Source organism: Pelecanus crispus, chromosome 1 (assembly GCF_030463565.1).
Source record: "Pelecanus crispus isolate bPelCri1 chromosome 1, bPelCri1.pri, whole genome shotgun sequence".
In the NCBI taxonomy this organism is placed as follows: domain Eukaryota; kingdom Metazoa; phylum Chordata; class Aves; order Pelecaniformes; family Pelecanidae; genus Pelecanus; species Pelecanus crispus.
The window spans coordinates 33,740,413-33,756,502 of NC_134643.1; the positions used below are offsets into that span (position 1 = coordinate 33,740,413).

General features: G+C 39.4%; 1 protein-coding gene across 3 annotated transcripts in view; it reads left to right on the forward strand.

Annotated features, from left to right (window-relative positions):
* PDZRN4 (PDZ domain containing ring finger 4) overlaps positions 1-16,090 on the forward strand; it is a 265,164-nt gene that overhangs the window by 223,571 nt on the left and 25,503 nt on the right. The gene's annotated exons all lie outside the window — the stretch shown is intronic.

Genomic DNA, 16,090 nt, shown 5'->3' on the forward strand with positions numbered 1-16,090 from the left:
GAAAAATAAGAGTGGGAATACTTCTTAAAAAATTGGCACCAAAGACTGTTTTATATTATACCTGTGTAATGTCACAGGCTTTACTGGAGTTAGGCTACACACATGAAATATGAAAGCAGAATTCTGCAGTGGGTGGCTACATACAAGTCCAGGAGGCTTATGAAACATGTTCCCTCTTTGTGCACTGGACACTGTAACTCAGATGCTTTGCTTTTGCAGTTTTAACACTTTAAAACAAACCTTTCAAAAACTAAAAATGGTAACTGGAAGCTTAATTGCCTTTTTTCCCCCCTATTTTTAAGAATTACTTTGCCTTGTATCTCATGCCTTAGGGTTCAGTCTTCCACATACTTGGGTGTGTACTTGAGTGTTTGTAAGATCAGACTACAACTTTGAAAATGAATACAGTTTCTATTACTTGCTCTTTGATATTTGACATTGTAAGTATTGCAATTATAAGAAGTTGTGCTCTGTACCACAGATCTCCCTTTGCTGTTAATGCATTGTACTCTCCAGTGACAAAGGTGGATGTGTTTCCGAGTCACTGGAAAATCATTATGTGAGGCTTCCCAAAATGATAACGTGATTGGTGATGTTGCTCTTCATTAGATTTTCATTTCAATATATAAATAGTCTTCTTGTCAGCCACTCATTAGCTTTTCATGTTTTCCACTATCGTCCAGTAACAAAATATTTGTAGGGACAGGCGTAAGAAGCAGATGGTTCTTTTTATTATTAAACAGTGCTGAGTCTTTGCATAAGTTCGAGTTACTGTATTTTAAATAAGAGTGATTATAAATAATTAAATACCTTTAGCACAAGATTAAAAATATCCTATCCTCCTGTTTGCTCTACCTTAAGAAACCTTTTTAAAGGTTTCATATAACTGGTTGACATTTGGAAATGAAATGAATGGCAAAAGCTTTGGCAAATATGCAGTGTGTTCACTTTTATCCTGTCTTTAGCAGCTAAGATGCTCTATTGCAAGTTCAGCCCATTGTTCTTTTCCTCTAGCAGCCTGGGGAATCTGAAATTCTTCCCCCAGGAAACAGAAAAATCAAATAACATCTACTTAGTGAATCTCAATCAGAAAGAGCAAACTTTTATTTGAACTCCTCAAAAAATCATTGCTAGAGATTAGTGAAATCATTATTTCTTCCCAGTTGGGTTTTGGTGTGATATCTCACAGCACAAGAGTCTCACAGCTTAAGTTCTGTTTTGACTCCCCATGTGTAATATAATATTAAATTTTTCTGTCAAGTGTGTTTGTTTATGGTACTTCCTCCTTAAATGTAGTAGAAACTATTTTTCTAGGAATATTTAAATGAATTAGTAATGTAAGCATCTAGAAAGAATATTAAAAAAAATGGTTAGATAAAATAATTTTCACCATTTAATCAGAATATCAGTGACATATTAAAATGCTAACAGGTTTTAAGGAGTCTACCTGGTGGAATCAAGTTCTCTTTATGACCATTATTAATCCCTAATAATAGCTGGCATAAGTATTGTGACAACGGCAAATGCTTGGGCAGGTTCTCAGTTGCCTGTAATCTCTACTAATCACACCATCATAGTCATTAATTTGCTGTCAGCTGTGATTCAGTTGCCCAAGGCAAATTCACTGAGTGACTGAAATAAAGTGTTTCATGTGAAATTTAAATAGGGAAGGAACTGTCTAGCTTCCTTTGAGAAGAATGCTTTCTACTAGATATGAAAGTTTTGAAGAAGAAACGAGAACATCTCAGAGCCTTTAGCTAGCAGAGCTCTAAACATGAAAGGCATTCCCAAAATTTAAGCCCATATGGTAATATTATGATTTAGGTTACTCATTGGTTGTATTATCTGTTATTTTGGGTCCTCATAAGATTATTAGGCTCCCTTGCCTTAACTAGGTGGCTGGAAAAATTGAGAGCATTGTCCCCAGAGATATATATCTCCATCCAAAAAGAAGTATCATAAAGGACAGAGTCAAAAGGGATTTGCTAGCTGCTGTTGCCAATCCAGAGGAGAAGCAGCAGGACAGTGAGCAGAGCAGAGGCTATGGTCCAATCCTGTCAAGGTCTCTACAACAGGATTGGCTTAGGCGTACCCTGCTGTGGCCACTCGGACCCACCCTTGCCTTGATGTTTTCTGGCCCCTCAGTTATGCCAATGTTACTTTTTGTGAAACAGATGTGAGAAGTAATCCAATAATTTTTAAAAACAAATTTTTAGAAGGGCTGTTTTTAACCTAGCCCAGCTGCCTGATCTAATTTCCAGCATAGCTCCAGAAGTTGCTATGCTGGGGCAGCAGCATCAGGGAAGGAAAAAATTTTCAAGCACTTGGGAAGACAACAACTTATAAGATCAGCATTGTCCATCCACCATCTAAGGGTGAAAGCAGCAAGAAGAAAGGGTGCCGAAGCTCTGCTAATGCCACCCTGCAGCCTGCAGGCTGGGTGGAGAAAGCACAGAACATTCTCTGTCTCCCAACATTTGATTTCTCCTGTATTTAGGGGAAAGAGGTTTATTGTTATTACTGTGCTTTCTGTAGAAGAAGGGTTGTATCAGTTTTCCCTGATTTTATCTTTCTTTTTTTTCTTCATAACAACTTTCTGGTGTGAACCTTAGCTAATCGCACACAGCAAAAAACCTGTCGGGTGTCAGGAATATGGTCCAGTTTCCAAACTGGACATTAGCATTCCCGTTGTACTAAAAGGATACAGATAAGCGGCTCACAGGTCTCCATGGCAAGCTTAGTAATTTTTAAATGGATTCAAAACCAAACATGGAGATTTCAGAAAGGGATTGAAACAAGATAGTGAGCAGAAAAAGAACTAGAGCAGCACCTCATTATTTCCTAGAAACAGTTTGTAAGTGAAGAATGCATCAGTTCTGAGACACAAATTGAAAACACTCAGCCAGATTAGGAAGTAAGGAAATAAGATGACTAGCAACTGAGGTGCTGTAAACAAGAATGTTTTCCAAGAAGGTTTGGAAAAGCTTTGATCAGCTTGGAACTTGCTTACAGATATGTGCTGGTGTTTAAGTACCTGAGTTACCACCATAAGAAACAAACAGGAGGATCACATGTATGGCCAGCACTGGGGATATGGGCTTATAGTTGCCAGTGGATTTGGTAGGATTAGACACTTACAAGACTCTTCTACTCCATTTGTGAGCTAGAAAAACCCAGTGGATTGTGCTCAGATTGTCACAGCGTAATAAACGCAAGTATGAGCCAATTGTCTTGGAAGGATGAACTCCCTAGGAGGCTCATTAGGCTCCATAAAGTACCATACTTTAAACAAATGGCTGGGAAGATGACAAAGCTGCAGGATTGCAGATAGCCAACTTGAGCATCCTTATGTTGCTGCTGCAGAACTTGTCCTAAAAGGAATCCGAATTGTTGGTAGATATTGAGACAGGGGTCAGAGCCTGCATCAGTCAGCGTTGGCAGAAAGAGATCAAAAGATCTGCAATTCTGGCATAGCCATATACCCACGAGGACTTTTAACATAACACAGGAATTGACCAAATTGTAAATGCTCAGTTGGACTTGCAGTCAATATCGCTGAAAGAGAGCCAAAGATATTCAGGACAAACCCACCCGGTCTGGCTGTGAGTGACTGTTGTGCTGCTGGAATTACATCGTGTGATGTTAGAGTATACATCACACTCTCTGGTACCAATGAGTCGAAGAACTAAAAGCATCACAGCCTCCAGTAAATCTGTGTCAAACATGGCTCTAAAACTTGTCCTGGTAAGAAGAACAGAGGATACTGGTGCTAGAAAGCAGTACATAAGCTAATTGACGTGCACTTCTTTAATAACATTATCTGAACCTACTATCCAGGAGAGAGAAACATCATATACTTGGTTTGGAATGTTGGCAGTAACACAGAAATTAAGGGGACAAAGTCACTTACATGGTGGAACAGTGAAAAAGTAGGTAAAAAAAACCCCAAAGAATGTTGTAAAGACAAAGCGGGACAAAAAAAAGCATCACTGATGTATGGTCTTACATATTCAGTCTGAGGAGACTGCCTTTCAATAAGAGGGGCAGAAGAAAATAAGATGTTACAAGCAGGCACAAGCAGGTAGTGTCATTTAGTCAACAGATCCTTACCCAAGGGCAGAGACCTTTGTACTATCTATGTACTTAAGTAGCTTTTTAACAAAAGCAGAACAGGAAGTGATTGGTTTCTGCTGTGAGAGCCAGTATCTCTGGGAAATTACAGCTTTTAAAGTCTTGTATATCTGAGATAGGAAAAGATTCTTATTTCTAGCTGAATGCTTCTTACAAACAGCAGAAGTAGACATCCTTGAGAAGGAATAGCAGTGGGTTGAGGTAACTGTTGTTGCATATGTGAGGAAGAGTAGGCTGAAGTTTGCTCTCAGAACTGAGGTGGCTTTTTTGGAGGGAGGTTGGGTATTAGTTGACGTGGATGTGCGAAGGAGACCAGTATAATTGCCTAAAAGACTTTCTAGCTCTGGTTGTTCTCGTTTTTAGGCAAAGACGCAAATGATTGCTTCAGTAGAATGACATAGCTTGCAGGAGCCTGGAAAACCACATCAATGGTCCACCATGCCAGGATTAGCATTTTGAGAGTGAAAAAGGCAGAATGGCAGCCATTGTGTTAGCCCGCCTGTGTCTGATGGCTCCAGTTTTAATGCATGCAAATGCTAGTGCTGACAGATTAGGGCAGTATTAAGACCAGTACCTGGGAGAAGTTGCTAAGGGTTGCGTTGACCCTGTATGAAATTAGGAGATACTCTGGTGCTCTTCACTTAAGGTCTCAGAAACCATTGAGCTTCTTTATTTTCCTTTTTTGCTCAGGAAGTTAGTGCATGTCACTAGATCAACAGACAACCATGAGGCATGTGCAGGTGAAACCTTTTTGTGGTCAGTTTTTATGAAGCCTTTTCTGTCCAGACAATTAAAGGATCAGAAGTCCTGCAGGAAACAGCAGCCACAAAAGAGCATAGTATTTTGAGGAAAATGCCATGTGAGATTTTTCCCACCTGATGCCTCTAAGAAACCTGGAGTATGAGCTAGAAAATACACACCTGCTGTTTTGATTCCTCCTAAGCTCTGCAAAGTAGGACTTCTGAAAATTAAAAGAGATTAGAAGAAAGTTGCTTTACTCCATCATCAGTATCTCCTCCTAAGCAGAGCAACCCATAGTGCTCTGAGGGTTGGTTAATACCTCCAGGCAAAAATGAATACTCTTAAGTTCATGTTCCGCTTTGTAGACCCAAGGGACAGATTTTCAGTCAGATTAAGGAAATAAATGTGTGTGTATGCGTGTTGAATGTAAGTGCTAATTTATGGTTATGCACAGCCGTTCATTTCAATGTTTTGAGAAGTATTTGCACTTATAAATCTGTTAACTGTAAATGTAGATTAGTCCTTTAAGTTTACCACCGGCCTGATCCAAACCCACTGAAATTGCTAAGGTTTCCTATTGACCTGAGCGTTTCTGGGTCAGATGCTGTCGGCTGTTTTCACAAACAGCTAAAAATGGGTCTTGAAGAGAGAAAAGCTAAAAAACTTTGGAAGCTGGTCGCAAGTAAGGTTTTGTGTAGACCTCTTCTCACTGATCACTTAAAACTCCCATAGGGGAGAATTTTATCCTGCTCTCTTCATTTCTCTTACCATATCTGAGCATTGCAGCAGATGCAATGCAGCGGTAACGCATTAGTTTACTCTTCCAGTAACACTCACCCCATTGTAATGAGGGGAGGTATTTCAGATGCAACTTCAAATTTCCTGTTTCTGTGACATAATGCTTTTGAAGTGATCGATTTTATTGGTATTTTTTCCTTAGAACAAAGAAGGAGTAATTTTGTTCAGGTTACCAGTCTGAGTGAGGCTGTTTATCTGAATAAAGTTACTTGAACGCGTAAGTATTTGTGGGTTGAGGCCCTCATGGGCCACTGAAGTGTGGTCTCCAGTGACTTTCTGAAAGGCCCACAACTACTGTAATAGGCCAAGAGAGACCTGCCTGCCCTGTGAATTCATATTTAAGGCCTTTTCAACACATGGATTATTTAACCAGTAAACCAAACAGATCTGTCTATCTTGTAAATACATATTTAGGGCCTTTTTAACATGAGGATTACTGAGCTGATAGCCTGTAACAGCTCCCTTCAGAGCTGTGATAGCCTGCAAACACCCCTTTGTGAGCATTATAGGCACTTGCGGCAATGGAATTGGAGCTCCTGCTTCAATTGCTAACACCTGAATAAACAGTTTTTATGGAAACAGCTTCTGTGCACACACTACCAGCACGTCCGATTGCTGCAGTCAGGCTCTTTTGTTTTGTTACCTGATGAGTGTTTCTGTACAAAGAAACTAACCCAGAAGATGCATGTGTAACCATCAAAATGGAAAACATTTCTTAGATAAGAGTTTTCGAGAAATTCCTTACATGGAGCATGGAATTTCTCTGCACAGCTATTAAGTCTTGTTTTTAATTCAATAGTATAAAGGGGGGAGAGAGAGAGAAACGTTGTTTTGGCAGGGATCACTCAAGCCAAGTTCCAGCCGTCTTCAGGTAGGGTGAGAGTGATGTGAAGGGGCAGAACCACTATAACACCCCTGTGACTTGCTATGAGGTTGTGCTCGTTTCTTCTGTATTTCCTACTGCCATGGGATTCCTTTTCTGAACTTCTGAAAACTCGGGATGAATCAAAAAAGAGCCTTTAGCGAATTAAAGGCAGCTTTTTAATTCAGCAACCACCAGATGTAATTTAAAAGAGAAGGCTTCAAGAAATACGGATCCTAATAGAGACGTGGGTGTTGCAGTGTAGAAGAGCTGAAATGATGGACAAGGTTGTGTCTTTCCATTGTCATCAGACCTGACTGGTGTGGTCAGGGGAAATGTGAAAAGGGCTCGCTGGTAAGCGTGGTGTAGATTTTCAGTGGAAAAGCAGATACTTCTCACCACGTGCCTTACCTTCTGCAGCTGCTGTTGTGGTGGAGGGACTGATCTGACAGGTCAGAGTGGGCTTAGATAAACTGGGTCTTACTGTATTATGTTTATTTTCTGACCATCAGTTCCTAACTGCCTAGCAGTTGTGGCTGAATTGTGGATGCCCCATGGTATAGCGACATTTTACTGACACCATTATTCTGATTTTTTGTCGCAATTCTTAATTTATGTAGCATCTGCTATTAAGAAGTATCACGAAGGAAGTGAACAGGTATGTGTGTGCCTGTGATCTGTGGTCTTGGTTGCTTAGGAGAGTCTTTCTAGTTTGTCAGGCTTTGGGGTGGTTTTTTTTCCATTCCTACCTGTCGTATCATACAATTCCAGAGAAAAAAATAGACTGTATTTTAAAGCTATTAATTGAAAGGCTTGTGAGGAAGTCTCCTGGACAGGTAAATAGATTATTAGAGCTGTTTCAGCCGGACCTGAGAAAACACTACAATGACCGGGACTTCTAAAACCCTTCCTCAAGATTTTTTCCTTTTAACTCAAAAGCAGTTCTGAGCTGCTAACACCTGGGCTGTGATCCAGCTGACTGTCACTACGAACTAAAAATGGAAAAGGTCAGAGTTAAAATGGAGAAGTGGCACTGGAATATTTTTTTTTCTGTAATTCTTTGAATAATACTGTGTAATAATTAAAAGAAGACTCTTAGCATGCATTTGGTATGCAGCACAAGATTATGTATTTCACTTGTATTTTTATTTTTAAAAAGCCTGGGGATTTAAGTCAGCATAATTTACACATAGACAATAATAAATATGTAATTTCTCCCTAACTGTGGCCAATTGTACACTGTAAATGAGCAAAGGAGTGGTAAAAGGAGCAGTCCTTTCCTTTTACTTTTTCATCTGTCTTAAGAATTGAAGTCACTTTTCAAGTATAAATTAATTAAACTTAACACCATTCCACTGAGTTTCTTCAGTATTACTCTGTCCTGTATTGCTACAGGAATTCACAAGCAGGTGAACTAAGGACAGTCATATTGAGAGACTTGCCAAGTCAGTCAGTGACAGAACTGGCAGTAAAACCCAGGAGCCTTTACTTGTAATGCATCTCTTTTTTGGCCATTAAATCACTCTTCTTCCTTGCTAGTCATTGGATCACTTAGATGGAAGAGGATGTCAGGGCAGTTTCTGCCACAGTTGTTTGTTAATTTTGAGTGTGTTACTGTATGTCATCACAAAATTCTGACATTCAAAGAAGATGAAGTTGCTGTCATCTCACCTCCTCTAAGTAATGAATATCCCAATTTAGAGATTTGAATTGTGCCCACAACTACAGAGGATCATGAGAGAGTGGGGAGAAAAAGACACAAAACTGACATGGGCAAATTTATCGAAGTTATTACCATTTATTGTGTTTTAAAACAGGAGGAAAATATATCAAGTCAGTGATAGTCATTTTCTTTCATGATTTCATAAAACAAACACAGGGTTACTCCTCACATCACCTGAAAGCTAATAAAAATTCTTCCTTGTTGTCAGAGCTTATGTTTTTCCCGGAAAATGAAGAAAAGTGAGCTTAGTTCAGCAGCACTTTATTGTTGGGCAGCATTACCACATATGGTATGTGCTTTTCACTCAGTGAAGGAAGAGAAAGGTGCTGGCAATATTTTCATACTTAGGGAAATCTGTGGATTATAAATCTTCTGTTTTGGATAAATGCTTTGTTTAAACAGTTTTTATACTATTATACCACATACCTCCATATATGCTTTATAGGGAAAATGTTTCTAGGGTGTTTATTAATGCTATTTTTCATACGCATTCTGCCTGAAAGTTCGTGTAGTCTGTCTTGGAGACATGGAATTTAGCTATACAGACAAAAGATGGGAGAGAATAATTTCTTTTACATATTTTTAAAAACAACCTAAGTCATGTTAACCAGCTTATTGTAATGTGGCTATTTTAAAGCTTAGTATCCGAGGAAATTCAAGAGCACAGGAAGCAAGGGCTGAATCCCCCTAGCAAGAGGGAACTTTTACAAGAAAATGGACTTTAAACAAGGTTTCAATATTATGCATGCTGGTCCTTCAGAGGAGAAATCAAAAAAGCGGGAGAGGTCTTTTCTGTGGAAGTTTGCTTTTTTATTTAATGAGGCAGCTCTTCAAAGAGAATGAGATAGTCATTCCTGGAGGGCATGGTTTGGTGAGCAGGAATACAGGTGAACTGTATTGTGCATCAAAAAAAGCAGATGATGAGTTTGCTTTGTATTTCATCTCATGATTTCATCAATCCATACAAGTGTTTGGGGGTGGAGGACATTTCCATGTGCAACAGAAGTTTGAACAGCTGAAACTCAGCATGGATATGGTGCCCATAGACCTCATTTTGGTGCCAGGAAAATTAAAATGTGTTTTAAAAGTCATTGCCTATCTCTTCATGTGCTTGATTTATAGGCACATGTATGTGATTACAATTTGCATATTTTAACTATACATATTTTAATATGTATGTGTCTCAAAGTAAATAAGAGCATGGATGGGGTGGAATTTTAGCTTAGTGCTCTCTAAGAATTTCTAATTTTATAAGCTCAACTTTAAATTTAGCTTTTTCATAGTATTTTGCCTTTACTGTGTCTGAAAGGCATAAACTGAATTACAGGAAGGTATATTTCTCATGGCTGTCTAAAATTGAAAAATTACATTTTCAACTTGATTTTAATTAATATTCCAAAATAGCCTTCATATGGTTTTAGATCAAGGCTGTCCAAATGTGTGGAATTGTAGCTGCTTAGGAGTTTGAATCTACAGCTATATGTTCTGCTGCTCACTGCAGCAGATGTTGGCGCATCTGTTATGCCTCCCCATTTCGATTGGCTGCCTGGGTGTTTAGAAAGTGCTGATGAGGCAGATAAATCTTCTGACACATTTCAGGCCCTAAGCAGGCAGGCAACAGTAATAATGATGTTTACAGAGCCAAGTGCTGGGCAGTAACATTTTGAAATGCAGCAAAAATAAAGTGTGATTTTACCTGCAATAGGTGAAATTTATTGTAAAAAGTGAAAGCTAATTATGCCAAGTGATTCTCAGCTGATTTGAACTGCAGCTATGACAACCCATAAACCCCTGGACTTTGTGTATCTAAGGTTTGTTAGCTAGAAAAAGGCACTCGCTACAGTTTAGAAAGAGCTCTAAGCTATGAAGGACCTCTTTAATAAACTTAGGAGAGTTGGGAATCAGGTTTAGAAACAGCTGCAGCATATGTGTTTTTTGGGAGGGGAATAGCTATCTTCTTAGGGCTTGAAGTTCTTGGTCTTACCAGAATTCTTACTTCCAACAGGTTTTCCTCTACCCTTTGAAGTGTGTCATATTTGAATGTGTTTATACCATTAGAGTCAGGAAAATGCCAGACATTGGGATCTTCTCTTGAGAAGGTCCTCGGTGTATCAAAGAGGACATTCATGAACAGAGAAGTATATATCTGACAGTCTCAAGTGTGGAGACTGGTTTCCAAGTACATAGAGCCCTTGCAGGAGTTGGATCCCTTCCAGACCTTAATCTCCAGCACAATGAATGGCAAATAGAAATGTAGGAGAAGTCACTGTAAAGATTTTAGCACTGATGTCATGTGCTAATATTGTCTCATTCCCTTCAGTAGACATCACCACTAAATTTTCCATGTTGTTTTCAAGTACCACTATTTGAGGCAAGTCCAGAAATTGCAGAGAGAGCTTATCGTAGAGGGGCAAAGAAGTAGATACTGATTATATAGCTGATATAGTTATAGTTGGTTATGTTTTACAGTATACAGTCTACAACGTTTCTGGACAAACAACAGTGTTTGAATACCCTCACACTAAGAAGCACTTCCCTGAATATCTAATTGGAATTCCTGAGTAGCAACTCATGTCTGTTGTCTTGTGTGGCTGCCACAGTGCACCTCCAGGAAGAGTCTGATTCTGACTTCTCTGGACCCTTGCATTTGGTGCTGGAAGAAAGCAATAACATCTCCTCATTAAGAAGATACTTCTCTTCAAAAGGCTGACCAAATGCAGTTCTCCGAACCTCCCCTCGTAGGAGATATTATCCAGCCCCCTAATTAGTTGATGGACTTCTAGCCAGACGTGGAGTGCTGTATTCCTACCTGATAGCCAAGAGAAGGTCCATTCTAACATTTTATGTCAAAGCCATTTTCATTGGAAAACAGATTGGGGAGAAAATTCTGGAAAGCCCCAAAACAAAAAAAATTGGACTGGAAAAGTTTGAGGGGTTTCTCCCCCCACCCACCCCAAATGACTCAGACCAGTGATTCCGTAGCTGTATCTCTTATTTTTCAATGTTGAAAGCCAAAGAGTTTCATTATGGGGGTCAGGATAGGAGCTTTAATGAAAAGTCAGAATTTTTTTCTTCTAATACATGTAATAATAAATCTCTTTCTTCTATTTTTTGTCAAAATTGTCCAAAAGCAAAGGACTCCTTTGGAATGTAGAGGCTGTGAGCCAATGTGACAGTTTAGTATATTCACACACACTGCACAATGGAGCAGTTACTACTCCAGTCTGCTTATCTCATTTTACCATAAGGTTCAGTTTCTGCCTTGTCTGTGCTATTCCCACCTGCTTTGTTCAATGAGAAAGTGAGAATGTAGAATCTAAGGTTAGTGAAAAGGAAACCCTTCGCTGCATATCATCAGCTAGTTAATTATACTTTAAACTCTTTTCGTATTCTTGCAACTTCACACTTACATTGAGTGAAAGACCAAAAGCGAGGACCAAAGCTGACTGCTGAGAAATACTATATATAAGCAGTTCATCATGGATCTCTCTGCTCAGAAAGCAAGAATGCATGGTTTTCTCAAGAACAGAACATACCAGAAGGGGTGTTAGGTCTCAAGCAGGTGAAAACATATAGGAAAATATATGTATATAGTTAAGTACTTCTAATAAATTAGGATTCATACTGCACTGTGGGGAAAGAACAGAAATAAAGAGAATGAATAGGGAGGTGGAAGAATTAGGGGGCAAAGTAAGACCATGCCTTGTTTGAAATAACAAAGTGTGCTGAGGACATTTTACTTTCCAGTAAGTGTGATCATCCAGACAATAAGGAAAAAAAATGTTTTTTAATAGTGTTTAGGGTACTTTATGTTTAATAGTTCCCATAAGTGTTGATTTTTGGATTTATCTTTTTGACAGGGATCTGAAGATTTGGTATTATGCATGCTAGCTAAGGGGGAAAACTCAGGTTCGGGTGGATGTTTGTGACTTCCTCGAGGATATAATGTCAGCTGTTGAGCCTTTTGCAGCCAGGAAGACTGTAATCTGTAAAGGATTTTTTTTTTTTTTTCCCTCTTTGACTTCCTCATGAGATACACTCACTGTAAAGTCCACCATGTGTCTTTAAGCTCAAGGCTTAAAATACCCTTTAAAAGCAAGTCAGAAAGGCCACACCAAGCCTGCAAGGCCCACAGAATTAGACGTTGTGTTTATCTCATCCCCATATGCTTAGACCCTTCTTCCCACTGCAATGCTAAATTTGTTCATAGTGCAGCGATCAAAGGTTTCTCACATTCAAGTCCAGCTCCATCATTCATCCAGCCCAACCCATTACCCCATCTGTTCCGTGACTGCTATCCGCCCCCCGTCCTCACCCATTGGGAGTCTCAGCTGACACTTGGGTGTCTTCCTCCTCCCACTCACAGCCATCAGACTGTTACTGATCATCACACATCAGACTGCTGAATATGCACTGGCAGGCTTACCGTGCCTTAAGTTACTCTATTGTTTGATTTCCTACATAGAAGTGTAGGGCACACCAAAAATTTTCTCTCCAGAGCTGCAGGGAGAGAGTGAATTCCCATATCCAATGGAGCTTCTTTATTATCAAAGGATTCATCAGCTAAAGGGCCAAATTCTGCTCCCACAGTTGCAAGATGATATTTTATTAATAGGTGCCTATATGTCAGCATATTAATTTTGCTTTTTTCTGCTACTACACTCTTTTTTCTTTCTTTTTTTTTAACACTAGTATCATTGTCTACAGCATCCTGCTGTCCCAGAGCATTCTTTGTCTGGACACAAAGCAGCATGTGGCTCTAAGTGTAGCTATAAAGCAGGGATCAGCAGGAATGTGATTTTGTTTTTAAATATTTCTCATTCTATGTTGTATTTGCTTTTGGATTATGCATTTGAGAAATGCTTGCTGATATTTTTCCTTTCTGCTTTGATGTAAACAAATCTTGTGTCCGAGATTCTTAAATCTAAACCAGACTTTAAAAGCCAAGGATTAAATGAGACTTTAGCCTATAAGGTAGAGCCCCCACCCCTTGGACCGAGCATTGTTTTTCCCCACCATGTGGAATGGAGATAACCCTCTGTTTCTTTGTGGTAAGCTACCAACCAAATCCATTCTGGCAAATCTGACACCCAATGTGATTTGTCCTTTTCGATGCTGTTTATGAGAAGTCAGGACAGTCTTCTGTCAAAATTGATCAGTGAGAAGACAGTGGGGAATGCAATTTTATTTGTAACAGCACAGCTGCCAGCAGTTCCAGCTTGTTTACATCTAGGCTGGCTCTGTCTTGCTCCATAGCTTTTCTATTTCCATCCAAATAGCCCCCAAGTACATTGTGGATGTGCCTGTCTGTGTAAAATCTGCATAACAGAACATACTGGGAGTGTTGGAGAAGGGGAAAAAGAACTTAATTCTTTAGGTTATTTTCACAACTCGAGAATGTCAGTCACTTTAAAAGCAAAATCTTGAACTCTACCAAATCTCCACAGGCATTTACAGAATGGGTTCTAAAACTGAACTATAATCTGCTAAAATCCTTCGATGCTTGTTACATTCCATGGTGAAGGTACCAGAGTTGTTAAGAGCTTTGCTTTTGTGATGGAAGCATTCTTTTTTCCGGTGGAAGTGGCCAGTGTTTGTAAATTACATCTACTACAAGCAGGTCTATTCGTTGTGAAAAGAATGCAATAGGACCCTGCAGTGACCTGTGAAGGGGAGGGCAGTTTCACTGCACTCCGTTTCATACTGAATCCTTCTGCTACATAGCCTGCAATTAGCCTGTGTTATGTAGACATTAACATATTTCCTGGAAAATCCTTTTGACAAGAGAGCGTCACTCTTGATGTTCTCAGGTCTAGGAAGCCTTTGTTTGCCTGTGATATTACTTGCCTTCCGTCTGGCAGTCCCAGAATCCCAGGCAGTTCTGGTCTTTTTTTATCGGTACACTTAAGAAAGCTGCAGTGATAGGCATGTCCTCTATATAGTCTCTCCTGTGGGCTGTTTCTTTACAGCAGCCCACCCTAAACACACAGTTATCGTGGAGGTAAAGTGAGAGAGGGGGTTTATGTTTGACTGATATAGCTTATGACAGAGGAGCTTTTCTAGCAAACTGAAAATTCTTGTTTCCTTTTGCTATTTCTCTTTTTGCAGTTGTTAATAAATGATTAGTCTTCTACATGGTTTGTCATTAAAAGGTGGAGCCCAGAGATGGCTGTAAATGTCACTGCTCTGGTTTTGCGAATTGTGGGGTCATCTGACACTTTTGCTTTCTCATTATGAGTGTGTATCCTATCACAGTGTTTTCAAGAGTTGCAATTGTGCTCTTAAAAGAATTGTTTGGTGATTGCCAGGGGAGACTCTCTGCAGTGTAGCTGACCTGCCTGGCATGCACTTACACACAGATATGTACACACTGTGTGTGTGTATATATATATATACTCATATACGTAAATTTACACACATATACTACTTCCCCTCCACGCACACAGACACATGCACACACAAGTAAACAACTAAATATTTAACACCCACACCAAGTGTGAAAACAAAATATCTACCATAAAATGAAATGACTTTGTTAAAGGTACAGAGAGGTACCACAGCCTCTCTTCATCTAAGTGGAGATAGGTAGCCCATAGGAAAAAAATAATTCATCATATTTAAAATAGATTGTTGTGATGACTTCTGCTGATGCTAGGATTTGCACGTCTTTTGCCTAAGTTTCCTCAAATGACTTCTGGTCATTGTTAAGGACATAACTGCTAAACGAAGCCTAGCTAAGAGAGCTGAAGACATAATTTGGCTAAAGTGAAATGCGATACTTGTTGGAAACACCAAGCGTCTGTTTTAAGTGTATAGTCTTACCTGTTGTACATACTCTGATCATTTGTACATGACAGTCGCAACTACTGCATGGTACAAATTCAGAGGTGAAAAAAATGGTGTTATAAACGGAAGTCTAAAGAACACCATTTATTCTGATGATGATGCTTTTTTGTTACAAACTCAGGCTATTATTTCCTCTGTTTTACACCCACACTCATTTGCAACATATGCTTTTATGTCATGTGTAATACCATTCTCATCACTTCTGAATTTCAGATGAATTTTTCTTTTTAGTAGGTCCACTGTTAGCTCTCTACCCTCCTAGGACTTCATTAGATTGAACTGTTCCTGTAAAAAGAGTGAAGGGATAGCTCTGGTTCCATTTGTATTATTTATTTTTATTTCATGAGCAGAATTACTTGCCAGACAAGTGTGCGGCATTATGAAGGTTAAATATTATAGAAGGCAGCAATGTAAATGACCGGTGATTTGGCAGCCTGGAAGAGGGATATCCTTCCAGTCACGTGGAGGAAGAGACCAAGAAAGTGAATGTGATTAGCAAGATGTTGCCAGGATGCTCGGCTGTTTAGAGCTCTGCCTGATAATGATCCAGGTGCTTATGTCACTCCCAGTGATGAGATAAGAACTGCAGAGTTTGGATTACTAAACACAATTATGAGGTTGAGAGTGAGCTTTGCTTGGTTTCCGTAGTTTACAAAAACCACTAGTAAGAAGCTGATAAAATTGATCTGACTTTGCAGGACAACCTTCTTCTAGTAACCCTGACACAATGTGTGAAGAGCAGCCAAAATTCAGCTATGCATATAAACTGGAGGCTGATCTCACCTATAGAGATGCAGAAACAAGACGATACTGAAGAGTGAATCTTAATTTTAAGATGTGTGTCATCCCTGTAGTCCCTGTGCACTTCTGTTTGGTGCTTCAGAAGAGTGACACCAGCTCAGATGGATGAGGATTTTTTTTTCAGTATAACCAGTTTATTAAAATAAGTCAGACCTTAATGTACTTTCTCAGATAACTCTTCAGTGAGC